This window comes from Anser anser (assembly GCF_964211835.1).
Source record: "Anser anser genome assembly, chromosome: 9".
Lineage (NCBI taxonomy): Eukaryota > Metazoa > Chordata > Aves > Anseriformes > Anatidae > Anser > Anser anser.
The window spans coordinates 20,857,132-20,871,074 of record NC_139729.1 but is presented as its reverse complement, the minus strand read 5'-3'; the positions used below and the strand labels follow the sequence as shown (position 1 = coordinate 20,871,074).

Genomic DNA, 13,943 nt, shown 5'->3' with positions numbered 1-13,943 from the left:
ACCGATAAGTGTATTGTTCTGCATTGAAGATAATACAACCTCTGAAATAAGCACTAATTTACATGTCTGAGCAAACATAGCCCATATTTTAATATTTTTTGTATTTATAGATTTGCTTAGAATGCAAAGTAGTTCTCATTTCTCCACTTGTGTTTTTATTCAGGATAAAAATGCATCTTAAAAACAGCTTTTTGATTGCACAATATAAAATGTTACTGGTAATTTTACAGAAATGTGGACAGTATAGAAGAAATTCTGGGGTGGTTGTTGGTGGTTATTATTATCATCTTTTAAAGAAAACTTATCGTATGTGTTATTTTTAGTCTGTTTTATGTTGTATCCTGCTAGAAAGAATAGAGAGGTATGAACGTTACTGGCTAAGATCTTATTATTTTTAATGAAGCACTAGTAAAAACTCATTGGTTTTTCAATTTTACTTTGAATACAGAAACCATAGAAATAATTTAGAACTGTCAACTTTAAGTTGTAAGCTGTTTGTTTTGGATGAAATGGTATGTGATTTTTTTTGTGTGTTCCTTTATATGTGTATACAATGCTGGAATATCAACTTAGCATGTTGTAGGGAAACAAGCTGGAGTAAGTGCTTTGCTTTTTAACATTACCAAGAATCCAAAGACAACCATGTGAAGTTTGATTGCAGCTTCAGTACTTAGATCACAAATTATTTAACAAATAGCTTCCAAAGTATTGTCTTTGATATCTGATTGAATTGGGGAATGTTAAGAAGTCACTTTTGTATCTGAATTTATTTTCTACTCCTAGTTCTTAGTATCCTCTTCACTTTCAATTTCCTACAGGATTTGTTTCTCTCATGGTTTTGAGCCATTTGCTGCCTCCTAATGACTGACTTTTAAAACAGCAAACATGGATAATTCTCCCCTCAAACTTTCTGAAACTCACTGTTGCATATTTTGTCTGCCATTTTTCATATATGTGGAACTGATGAAGAGATCTGTGAAGTTAGTAGCTTTGCTCTTTGATATCTCAGCAGTTCAGAGAGTGCATTAATGGGAAACTTTCCTAGTGCTGAGTATGGAAACAAAGATACAACTAGCTGAATTCCTCTGAATCGTGTTGTTTATGTAACATAACATTGCTTTCACAGGCTTGCAAGCTGGTATTATATGTTGTTTGTTTTAGTTAAATGTTTGTCTCCCACCTGTCTCCCTTCCCCTTGCTTAATATTAAACAACCTTTATTTTTTTTAGTTTTACATCCTTCCTACTGTATACCTTCTTTAACTTATATTTTTCGTTAAAGACTGTCAAACCTAATGAGTTTTAAATGGCTATTTAACAAATGAAGCAACAACAGAGCAAGAGGGTAAGACCAAGATAAGACCTGATGGTCTTATCGTGGAATCAAAGTTGGTGGTCATAGTATGTGCTTTTTGAAGCACAGTGTAGCACCACTTTGCTTGAAAACTTTGAGACCTGTTTCAATACAAATAAATACTAATGATTATATGGGACATGCAGAGAACACAGACTTTAATTTCTGTGTGATCTTTTCCTTCTTGTGAATACTTTGCAGTTTTTTAAGGATGCAATCTCAGAAGCAGACCAAATGATTTAGGATGACAGTTTTTAGGGAGTTCTGATTTGTCCCCTTCTATTTATGTATTTTTATGGGTATGTTCTAAACTCTTCCCTGGGTTGAGTTGCACTCAGTGACAATATTCCATTTGTGGCAAAATGTTGGTAAACCACTAAGGTTTTTAAACATAAGTTGGACCTTATAGGGTGCTAAGTGCCTCCAACTGTACCTGATTTCATGTTGCCAAGCCTTGTGCTTGAACCTGTCAAGCTCAAGCACATTGTGTGTTGTGAAGAATTAGCATAATAAATTACAGTATTTTTTTTAGTAAATGTGCTCTATCATTTCAATCACCTGTTGAGAAGGCTTTGTTGCAGGAAAGAGTCATAGCAACACATGGTGACTACTTTTTTGTTTGAGAATGTGTATAATTATGTACTTCACTTGTATGCGTAATTAATATAGTCTGATTTGAATATCTGAGATGAGTTTACGGTAAAAAAATGATAAAATGGGGATCTGAAGGTATATCAAATAAGTTTAAAAGCACTCCCCCGATTGAGAAGATAATCCAGTACAGTACAAAGAGAACAAGGAAACGCACACTATGACAGGTTAGCAATACGAGTGAGTTGTTGCATCTGTTGAATATAAGTAGATAATTCTAGTGCCTGAGATTAAGTTGTTTAATTAGATGGTTTGGATGTTTAATCAGACTGAGGTGGATTTGGATAGGGAAAAATGTTCAACGGACATTCAGTGGCATTTATTTTTTAAATGCCTGAAACAGTAAGAGATGGGGGACAAAGGACGTTGTTAATTCCTCAGCCTCATGTGCCCTCTAGGGTTCTGCATTGCCTGTAAGGAAAACTTTTCCTTCCAGTTATGTTTTCCGCTCATCCAGGTTGGGGGTGTTGTAGCACTGTTGGTCTTAATTTGAAAAGTGGAGTAAACCATCACAGTTCTCTTGTGTTCTGTAAAGTCCATCCCCAAATGTTTCAGGATGATTCCAAAGTTCTTCAAGCTTCAGATATGGCTTTTAATGAACATCGTGGTTGTCAGTTAGGGTGGGACAGCAATACCAGTGCATTAAAATACTGTTATTATTATTGTGTCATTTAGAGTGTTGTTGTGGGCACTTAGAACTGTTGTAAGAGTTGCATTTCTGGTGCACCATCCATTGTGAGTTTGGTGGAGTCAGCCCTATAATGCAAATAAAATTTGCTGTTCAGCATCAACTGTGATAAAGAGTATTTTTAAACAGTTTATTCACTGTGGATTCTTAGACCATCTGCAAAAATATCTCAGAAAAATCTTTTTGTAATTTTGAGCACTACTTGGACTTTCCACTTAGTCATAAGGAAAGAGTAAGTGATTTTCACTGTGGATGACAAACTTTTTGCTCTGCATACAAGGTAATACAGCAAGATGTTGTAGAGTATTTTTGGATTTACATATAAACACTTATTGGACTATTTTTGTCATCTTATAATTACTACATGTAATCCACTGTTGTCTATGTAGGAACCAAGAATGTTCAGGACTTGCGATATGATATTTTCATAAAGCTTGTCTTTAAAATCATCTTCCTATTTGCCAATTCCTTATAGGATGAGTTGCTATCCGGTGAAGTTATGATGTCCAGATAATATTGCTTTAAATACTTTCTGCCAGTTCTGTCCTTTTGTTTTGAGTAGAACAAAACCTCTGAAGGACTATGTTGGAATTCATTGTAAGCATAAGTGTTCATAATGTGGCCATCATCCACGATATCAGCGTCTCATAAGTTCAATATTTTGTCTTCCTGCCACTGCCAAGGGGAGCTGGGGGTGGGGTGGGTAGGTCCAGTGCTATTTTTGTAGTTGCTTGGGATAAAGAAGACTTTTTTTATTCCTTTAAATTGTTCATTTGTTATTTACCTGTTTATTTCATATATTTGGAGACTGTAAAAATCTGTGGCACAGCTTGGAACTATAAGTTGCAATCTTTTCATTTTTCTGTTTAATAGAGCAGACTTGAAAGACACTCAAAGGTGTATTTGGTGCTTCAACTTCTTCAGAGACTGTGTTCATAATAACATACCACCAGCAACATGAAATTAGCTGGCTCTATCCTGTCCTGGCAATTTGTCCTAAAGCTGGTGAGTAAGGGCAAAACTGCAGGAGAAAGGAGAGGTCGAGTAACCACTCTGAAAAGTCTTGACCCATAATAGGGTTCAAAAGTAAAAGTACTGTTTGCTGCAAGGCTCTTTGTTTGCATACAGCTTGAAACTGAATCAAGAAGTGGAAGCTGTGCATTCATTACATATGTGTATAAATGCATTATGTGCATTTGTAATTAATACCAAGGGATGCCCTTGTTGTGGTATTTCTGATCCCAACTATAGGGCATGCCTTCCATTTTACTTAAATTTTTTAAAGTAGTTTTGTTGCAGTCAGTCTCTGGTACAGGTGGAATATTTAGAGCAGCCTGTACCACAGCCCTGTATGCTTTGTTAGATGGCCATTTATTCTTCATTCCTCCAGAGAGTACCCCACTCACTGGGCTGTACAGAGCACAGCAGTCTTGTTCCTTGTGCCACGACATGCAGACAAGCCACAGTGGCACACCTGCCCATGCTGTCTTCTGAGCAGTCCGGGATGAAGTTTTTGAAGTTTTATGAACAAACATCTTCAAATGCAGACTCTTCTTCTTGTCTTGAAAGGCAGCAGTTTAAATGAACCATCCTGAGTAATGGTTACTTTGGGGTTGGAGTGAGTTATGTGCTGAAAGATCCCAAGGGATGTTGCTTTATTAGGTCATACTCTTGCTGTCACATCAACAGTCTGTGGTAGACTGTAATATCTGTTTGTGGTCAAAACCTCATGGTTTTTATGTCACGTAAATGTCTTGTCGCCATAGTTTCTTAGCAGTGTGTACAGGAGCCAGCTGCCTAGAGAGGCAGCAGGTGAAATCTGTTGGAGTGTCAGAAGCTTGCTGGAGCTCCAGTAGAGTTTTGGGTTAGCAGACTCCTTAAATGTGCACAACAGAAAGGAGTTCTTCTGCTTAAAATACGGCTCCAATATACTACTAAAATGCTGCATTAATGTTTGGGATAGCTATTGTTGAATTCTACTGACAAGTGAATTCAGATAGTTTCAGCTAATTATATAAACTGTATTTTTGGACCCTGAGCCAAAAAAAAAAAAAATCTGTTAAAGCAAAAGCAAGCAAACACTCTGGTAGCATAAAGTCCTTTATCTGTGCTTCTGTGACGGATAAGCTTTCACAAGAAAAAAATAGTTTGAGATTATAGAATGCCACATGTATTACATTTACAACTTTAAGTACATAAATGAATCTTAGGTTCCTGTTTGCAATGGACAAATAGGTATTCATAAGTATTAGTGGGTAGAATTTAACTGAAATCATCAAAGTTCTAAGTTAGTGATTTGTAGGAATGTTTCCTTTACCTTTTATTTAGGACCAAAGAATGTTATGATGTACCAAGGATATGTCTCCTAGATTCTTTTTTGTAACTATTTTCTTATGTCCTTTTCCTGCTCTCTTCTCTTTCTGTCCTATTCTGTAGATCAGAGAATTTTCTAGGGCATGGATTGATGACTTTGCCATACCTTTATTTATGCAGTAAGGACTCAGTTCTTGGCTGAAGATTCTAGGTTCATCTATGCCTTCTTATCTGAGAAAGCAGAGGGTTTTTTTTAAGCTAGTCCCATACATGTGTATTTAAAAAAAAAAAAAAGTACTGGGGTGGAGGAAAGTCTTGACTGGCAACTTCAGAGTTCGTATTTAGCATTAATGCTATACTTTTTCAATTTAGAAGATTAAGGAAGGATAGTTTTATGGATAATAGCAAAATATAGGCTTTTTATCATAATTACGCAAGCCTTTCATGTGCTGTGAAAATGTGTTTGTTATGACATGTACTATTTTCCTAACCTAGGTACCTTGTAGTTCTGTGAGCTTAATCTAGTACTGTTAGTAAAATACTTTTGAATCCAGTGGGAGGTGGTATAACTATGTGAAGAGCTCTTGAAATACAGAGCCACTTCTAAGATTAATGCTTGCTGTGTGAAGTGATTAAGATCACTGCCTGTTTTGTGGTTATTGATGCTTATTAGGAAATCTCATCATTGTTTTTTAAAAAAAAAAGAAAAAAAAAAAGAACTGACTACAAATACTAGACTAAGTTCCATCGTGATTCCAGGACTGGTAAATCTGATAGTGTATGATCTCCTTGTATGTCTCCTTGAGTTAGAAGCATGTAAGTAGTTGAATTTCAATGATCTATGCATGCAGAAAACATAAACATCCTTGCGCAAAAATGTTCTCTTGCATCTTAGGGGAGCGACTCCATCTGAGAACTCTAGTCTGTCTGTTACTGTGTTCTAACACCTTCTATTTCCTCTGCTGGACCATCTCTAAGGCTTCTTTCCTTGAAGCTTTGCAGTGGAACCCTTCTGGTGTCTGTCAGGTCGAACAGATAGTGTGAGTTCTCTTGTGCATGCGGGTAATGGTGCAAGTCGATTAGGAGTATCAAGTGGGTAGGTAGCAAAATTTGGAAATTATTTAGTAGAACAGGTATCCAATTACTGACTGCATAATATATGGAAAATGTTTTGGTTTTCCCCGTCTTCCAACATTCTCTCAAATACAAATACAACAGACAGAAACTGTCCTCAGTGGAAACTTTTCCCATGAAATATGTGGGGCAAGAAGCTGAGATCTCATTTTAGTCTGGTATGCATTTTGGAATGTTCTTAAGCTTAAAACCACCAGAAATCCACTTTCTTTTGAGTCTTTTTCCATCAAATATATATATATTCTATTCACTAGAAAACCATAGCCCAGGAGAGACGTACAAGGGTGTTGGTAGCATGTAAAAGTGGGTGAAGGAAACTGTCAAGCCAGTGTAAACTCTGGATTGATTTGTAGCAGAGAGTGAAGTCAAAATGTATTTGATTTAAAACAGAATAAGCAACATCTTTTTGGCTTGCTTTCAGGAACTTGCCTTGTAAATTTAGCCTATTAAAGATAAATGAAAAAGAAATTATGAAAAGCAGCTGCAATACACAGATTGAATGTTTGGGTGGGAGTGAAAGTAGGAGTTACTGGGTTGGAACAGATTCCTTAAGATCTGTCACATCATACCATTAAAATGAAGAACTAGACATAGTAATTTCAAAGGGATATTGTGTAAAAGTTGGGAGATATTAATGCAGTAAAATGCATTGATGGATTCCAAACTTATGGTTTATTGTGCATATTCTATATATACACATAATTACTGTAGATACAAAAATATTTGCTTTTTGTGATGGTTTTCTTGTGAAGGGGATGATTTACGATATACTAGAAAAGTTTCTCTTCCACATCTATGCATTTTGTCTGGGATATTCTGGTTACTCCCTGGTTCCCCAGGCTGTCATATTAGGCCATCTCATTACTTATACCTATACATGCAACGCCCTACCTTCCCATTTTATTGTGGGGTCCTTGGACATTAAAAGCAGGTTTTACTCAGGGAATCGCAAGCCTGGGTTTTCTGCAGTGCCCAATTAGGTCTGCTGTGTTATTAAGAAGTACGTATGCATGTGAAAGTATTCTGTAAAATTCAGACAGAATCTATCGCTTGTTTTTTCATTCCTATAATATTTTTAAATTGTTTTAAGGAATAAAAACATTAATTAATTATTTTTTTTTTGAGAAAAGAGGAGATAGGCATTCCTCTTAATTAATGTGGAGGTTATGATACATATTTAACAAAGCCTGGGAATTCCAACGTGTAGACATCCATTGTCTCGTCTTAACCTGATGGTGTGAGTAAAGGTTAGTGTCAGCCTTAACTCTGAATTTTCCTAGCTTCTGTCACTGTCATAACCTTAGCACTAGTTATATGGATTTTTATTCTTTTGCTTTTTTCTAGAAACAATAGCTGAAAATGTATTTTGACTAGTAAAACTAAGGTGACGTGTAAGTCACAGAAGTTCACTCTGCAATACTAAGGTGTGGCGTTTTTAAAAAGTGCAATTTTTTGAGTGCTTGTTTACTACTATCTATAGCTACAGAAATATAAGCTATAATGAGAGCCAAAAACTTCTAGCGAGACATTATACTTTAGGACAGAGCAGGAACTAGATATAGCAGCTGTATCACAACAGCAAGGTTGCTTTGTGACAAAAATATAAAAACAAAACAACAAAAAGAGGAAAGATACAGACATTACCACTGGTAAACTGTCATTAGAGACAGATGAAGATGAGTACAAAAGAAAGTTCACTGACAGCTGATCATAGGGGATCATATCTTGAGAGATGACAATTGTACCTGAGCAATCTAATTTTGACCGCTTAGACCTGGTTTGCTGACTCTCCCAAATTCTTCTCATTAATCTCATCTTAACTGAGGTTAGAGCAAGCTGTGAGAAACCTGAGGCTTAAGCCCTAAGAGAGGGATACATGCTTAACCTTAACTAAACAAAGTAGTAGTTTTGGCTGCTTCTTCCTTGGGTATACCAGCTCTCTAGGCCTGCTGGGGAGCATTCTTTGCTTTCACCTAAGGACACAGTAGCTGAATCCATTTGCAAAGCACAAGAAATCTAGCAGTTCAGGATGGCTGCCACCTTCTTCAGCTCTAAGCTGGTCTCTGCCCTTTCTGTCTTTTTCTCTTTCTTTGCTCTATTCAATATCAAGAGAAAGAAAAAGGTTTGAGGGCTGAAACTGCAGCTTCTGTGCAGCTCTGGAAGGGACGAGGGTGACTGTGGGAAAAAACCATACAGTTCTGGGGGTTGGTGAAGGTGGGTCATTGGGAAAGGCAGAGATCGGGTGCTGTTTCTGGGTGGAAGATGTTAATGGCAAATGCAGAATGTGGGATTTGTAATGCTTTTTGAACTCCAAAACACAAATGGCCTGCAAGTGCATGCCTCTGGTAGGAGCTTGGTGGCGATCATTTAAATCAGGATAACTTGGCAATGTTAAATGTGTGCTCCTCTTACAGAAGTACAGCTGTTCAGCAAAAGCAAGAATAACCCATTATAACCTGGATTTTTAAATTTTTTTTTTGTTGTTGTTGTCTAGATGCAATGTAGAAAACCTGAATTATGTCCTAGAGATCAGTTCTGTCCTGACCTTGTTAGCATGCAGCAGAACTTGCAAAATAATGCACGTGTGTAACTGTTTTCCCACTGGTTAATTCTCCGAGGTCTAATTCTCAATTGCTCTCAGTGAGTGAACTCTCATGAAGTTTGGGACCTGATCTGCTCTCTCCCAAGTGAGGGCTTTCTCTTTCTTGTGGAAATATGGTCCCCTTCTCTGAATGATGATGCGTTGTACTGCCAGCTAGCGTTTTACCAGGTGAGTATGGACACTTCATCTGGGATATTAGAGTGTAAACAAAGGATAACGTTACTTCTACAAAAACAGGGCAGCACTCTAGTGGCTGAGATACCGAGTAAAAATGAGCATTGCCACCTCTAGCACCATCTTGTGTTTTCCCTTTAAATGAAAGGGGAAGACAGTCTTCTCAGCTGCATCACAGAGTGACCGTCCCATAGGTGTGTTAGGCATCCTCTGAATGTGCTACCGGACTGGAATGTTTGAGATTTAGCCATAAAGGTACTTAGGCAGGCTCCTTGTTAGGTGTACTGTAGAATAAGAGTGCTTTGTTTTGCACTCATTCTGTTTGTGAGGAATAAAGAGTGATTTCCCCAAACTTGTTGACTGGCAAATTTTTCCATAGAATTTAGCTGTCTGGCAGTTAAATTCGTGCAATCAGTCTGTCAGACTTGGTCTTTCTGTTGGTCTGAACCACAGTATCTGGTTATGGTGTGGTTTTGTGGTTGTTCTTTTTATTAATATTTTGGTTTTGTTTTGTTCACTAAGACCCAGATTCTTTGAAGTATTTACATTCTTGACTCTTAATTACATAATTAACTTTGTGGGTCTGGTCCTAAGAGCCTGATCCTGTAGGATCATGACACACAGTACTGATGCTGAAGTCAGTGAAGACTTACATCATCTGGGGAGCAGAAGAAGGTCACATACAGTGCAGATAGTCTGTTGTGTACGTGAGATCAAGAATCACCATGGCTACTTATCCAGTATTTTGATGTCTTTTTTTTTTTTTTTTTTCCTCTTTAGTATAATAATAAAGACGGGTCCTCAGTCTCTAGTGTAAAACAATTTTCTTTGTGGAAGAATGGCAGGAGACTTTTCAATATTTATTTCTTTACAGCAGTGATGTATCCAGTAGTATCAAGGAGCAGTGGCTGATAGCATGTGCTAGAACTGCTGTTGGTCCCCCAGAGTGCAATTCTTGACCTGTACATTCCTGCTTGTAAAATAAGAATTTTGTTTGCTTTCTTCATGTAAAATTGCTACTGTCAGCAGCACCACTTCCCTCTTTTCTTTTTCTTTTTAATGGGACTATGCATTTCCTACCACAGCAGGTGCCTGCTATCTGGATGTTAAGTTTACATAACTGTAGGTAGGAGTTGCTGTTCAGTGCTCTAGAGGAGAGAATATTTCAGGATTTAAGTGATGAGGCTTTGTTCTCTTTGGTGGTTGCACCTGGGGGCTGTTCGTACAGGTGTCAGTCACTCAGCACTGGGGTGCTTTTAGTGACTGCTGAATGCTGAAAGGGAAAATATTAGCTGTGTATTCTAACTCCATAAATAAGCATACAAAACTTTAGGAATAAACAGTAAAAAAGAAAATGCGAAATTTTTATTTTTTTCAAGTGGGGTATTTATGCTTGTTCATCAAGTATGCTGCTTCTTGGTCATGTCACAGTGGCAAAGGGCCAAGCGAGTCCTGTCCAGGCTAGGTTGCCAAGCACTTAAGTTACTGGTAGACCAAATTCTGAAGAAATATTTTAGTTTCAAGTTTTTGTTTAAGTGCTAAAGCACTTGTGAAAGTATGGAAAGCTAGGTGCCAAATTAGCAGCTAGGAGCTGAACTGTCTTTCTATGTATAGAAGCTATATCTATTGCAAGCATTTCTGCTAACATATTTGATAACTGTTGCTTTTTTTTTTTAATGTGGAATTTTAGGTGACCTTGCCTTTCTTGCCTGTCGTCATGGGAAACAGAGTAATTGTACAGCAGTGGCAAGTTTCTGAAGTTATGTTTCACTGCTTACAGATGGATATTCTACTTTTCTGCTCCTACTTTTCTCAAAATCAACTTAGTTTCCCTACTTGCTGCAATTATACTATTAGTTTTATACTACTGCATTTATAATGTAGGCTTATCAATTTAAAAACTTTTTTTTTATAAGTTATGAGATTGTAACCAGCTAAAAGGGAATTTAATAGGAGGAAAGTTGTTCAGCTGGAAAATGAAAACTAAATTTTTTTGAAGATGCTTTGGAACAGATTTTTGAGTAATGCTTCTTAAGGAAAGAGGATAGTCATGTAAAATGGAGGGTAGAATTTTTAATAGGGAAAATAATGCTGGAAAACAATAGGAATGTGGACAGATAATGAGTAATTAGAGATCATATTTAAATAGATAATTTTTTGCTCTGTTCATATCATTCTGTGTTGTGCCTTTTGCCAGGATTTTGCCCATTAAGATTGCCACGTATTGCTTAGTATTGTTAATACGCAAAATCCTGGCAAAAGGTTGACATTGTAATGGCTCTAAAGGACCCATTTCAATGTAAATCCTAAGGGTCTATCAATGTGCAGGGGATTTATGTGGGTGAGTCCCATTAATGGTAATGGGACTTATGTGCGTAAATCTCTTCCGCATTGATGGGAAAATAGACTCCTTAGTATGCAAAGTCTCATTTGAAATCAAAGAGCATTTGCATAAGATCCATACATAGCATGGAACTCTGTCTTAAAAACAGTATGAAAGAAGATAGCACACCATAACTACTTCAGTGGACGAATACTAGTGCAAAAATGCATAATATAAAGAACGTCATTTAAAGAATGCAGCAATGTTTACACAATTGTCTCCAACTATTAGAAGTCAAAGCACGCTCTTGCTAAAATGGCTTTTTACAGGCATGTGGTTGAGCAAAATAGCAATGTGTAGTTGTGGAACTTTACATCGGTCTCATGTCCAATATTTTAGAATGAGATTTTGAGTGACTTGGAATATAAGTAAGAGCCAAGAGATCTTTGCAGTCCCAGTTTCACTGCAATTCTCAAGGCCTACTGATCTCATACTCTAATATTTTTACATAAGATTCTTTGGTTTTGCTTTCATTTGAAGCACCAAACATTTCTTTTTTTTAAAAAAAAAAAAAAAGTGTGGGGGGAGGGATTGTATGCCCCTGCTCCTCAGAATAATCCAACCTTTGATACAAAGATTTAACTTTATGATCTCTACTGTGTGTGCAAACTGGATTGCATCACACCATAAAGTAAGCTGTCATATTATAGCACGAAAATACAGAAAATATGAGCACACTGCTTTCCAGCAGGTGTCACTGTTGGCAAATGTAAAATTAAAACTATACGTTTATCACAGCTTATGTAAAGTTAAAAATATTTTGGGGGTGGTGGTGTACTTCACTCTGTTTTAATCTCCTCATAATACACAGGTATTGATTTTGTTAAAACTGTTTAGTATATATTGGTTACCTGTGTGAGGCTCAAATGGACCTGAATACATTATGGCAAAACAACAGTATTGTCTGGAAGATATCTAAAATGTTAAAAGCCTTCATTCTTCTTTACTGTCTGGCATCTACATTTGTAACATTATTTTAAAAACTGCTATATGTATAAACACAGTTTAATTATTTTGCTATTTCTTTTTGAAGTGGGTGAAAGAGTAAGTTGATTCTACTGGTGTGGACAAGCAGTGGCCTTCAGAATCTATTATTATTGTAGAAGAAGGAACCTGAATGTAGGTAGCTACTTAATAACAGAGTTTTGAGTATGGTATGTTGTGCAAGGTTTCATCTGCCTGAAAGTGGGAAAGCTACATTATGTCTCAATACTAATTCCTGAGGTGATGTACTATACAATGCTTTCAGTGAGACTTCTCAAAATGAGCTGCCCTCTAAGTGGAGAGATGAAAGTTGTATATATTTTAATATAGAGGATATCTGCCTTTGGTGTTCTGGATTAATTGATTAAATCAAGGAAAACACCTAGATTAAATGATATTATATTAATAGAGGAGGTATCAATAATTTAAAGTAAACTGTTAATCTTGCAGCCCTCATTTAATAATCCAGCAAGCACAGGGTAATTAGGAGTTGCTTTAAAAATGCAGCCTTAAATAAGCTTTAAGAATAATTTCTGAGCGCAGCAAACCTCTCCAAAATTGCCTTCTTTTTGGTAGAGAGAATAAATGTGTTTTTAGGTTTATGTCAGAAACATTTTTCTGCATAATGTTTTGAGGGGTAGAGGTGGGAGAGTGACACAGGTGAAAGCAATTTGTTCAGTTTTTCAAGGAGTTATTTTCTATATGTGTTGGCTTTCCACTTATATGTAGCACAGAATATGAATTTACCCACCTCGATTTACAGAATTCCTAAAGGATGCTTAATATGTCATTGAAATATGATGATAACTAGGCAAGTGATTGTCCTTTTGGATGCCGCTGTGCTGGGCGTTCAGTTCTGGACCCCTTGCTACAAGAAGGACGTTGAGTTGCTCGAGCGTGTTGCAGGGAACAACAAAGCTGCAGAAAGGACTAGAAAACAAGAGTCATGAGGCGTGATTGAGGGAACTGGCGCTTTTTAGCCTTGAGAAAAGGAGGATGAGGGGAGACCTCATGACTCTCTACAACTACCTGGAAGGAGGCTGTGGTGAGGAGGGTGTTGGTCTCTTATCTCAGGTGACAAGTGATAGGATGCGAGGCAATGGTCTCAAGTTGTGCCAGGAAGGCTTAAACTGAGTGTTAGGAAGAATTGCTTCATGGAAGGGGTTGCCCATGCATTGGAGCGGGCTGCCCAGGGAAGTCCCCATCCCTGGAGGTTGGAGATGTGGACATAGCAGTAAGGGACATGATTTAGTCATGGGATTCAGGTCATGGGTCAGACTTGATGATCTTGCAGGTGTTTCTCAATCTAACTGATTCTACGACAGACCAAATTCTTACTAAGAATGATTACAGCTTTTCTTTATATGCTGGTTTGTATTTTAATAATTTTTCAAGTCCTACTGGGTAATCTGAACTCTAATGACAGCATAGACAGAGTTAAAGTTGTCCTTAATGTGACTATACTGCGTGTAGTTATATCAACAATTCATTTGTATTTTTGTGTGTTTTTGAAGGAAAACTTTCCTGCTTTTTTTTTTTTAATGAACATATAAGTGAAGGGTTTACAGCTGTAACATGGAAGGGAGAAAAACCATGCCTGACTGTAGCACCTGGTTGCACAGGTGAACTGCATCTGAGAGCCAGGTATCAGCTGAGTGCTC

The 13,943-nt window shown here is 37.2% G+C and overlaps 1 protein-coding gene across 1 annotated transcript in view; it reads left to right on the top strand.

The window, feature by feature from the left end:
* The window catches only part of LOC310904150 (uncharacterized protein), a 265,904-nt gene that overhangs the window by 27,656 nt on the left and 224,305 nt on the right, over positions 1–13,943 (top strand). The window lies entirely within an intron of this gene.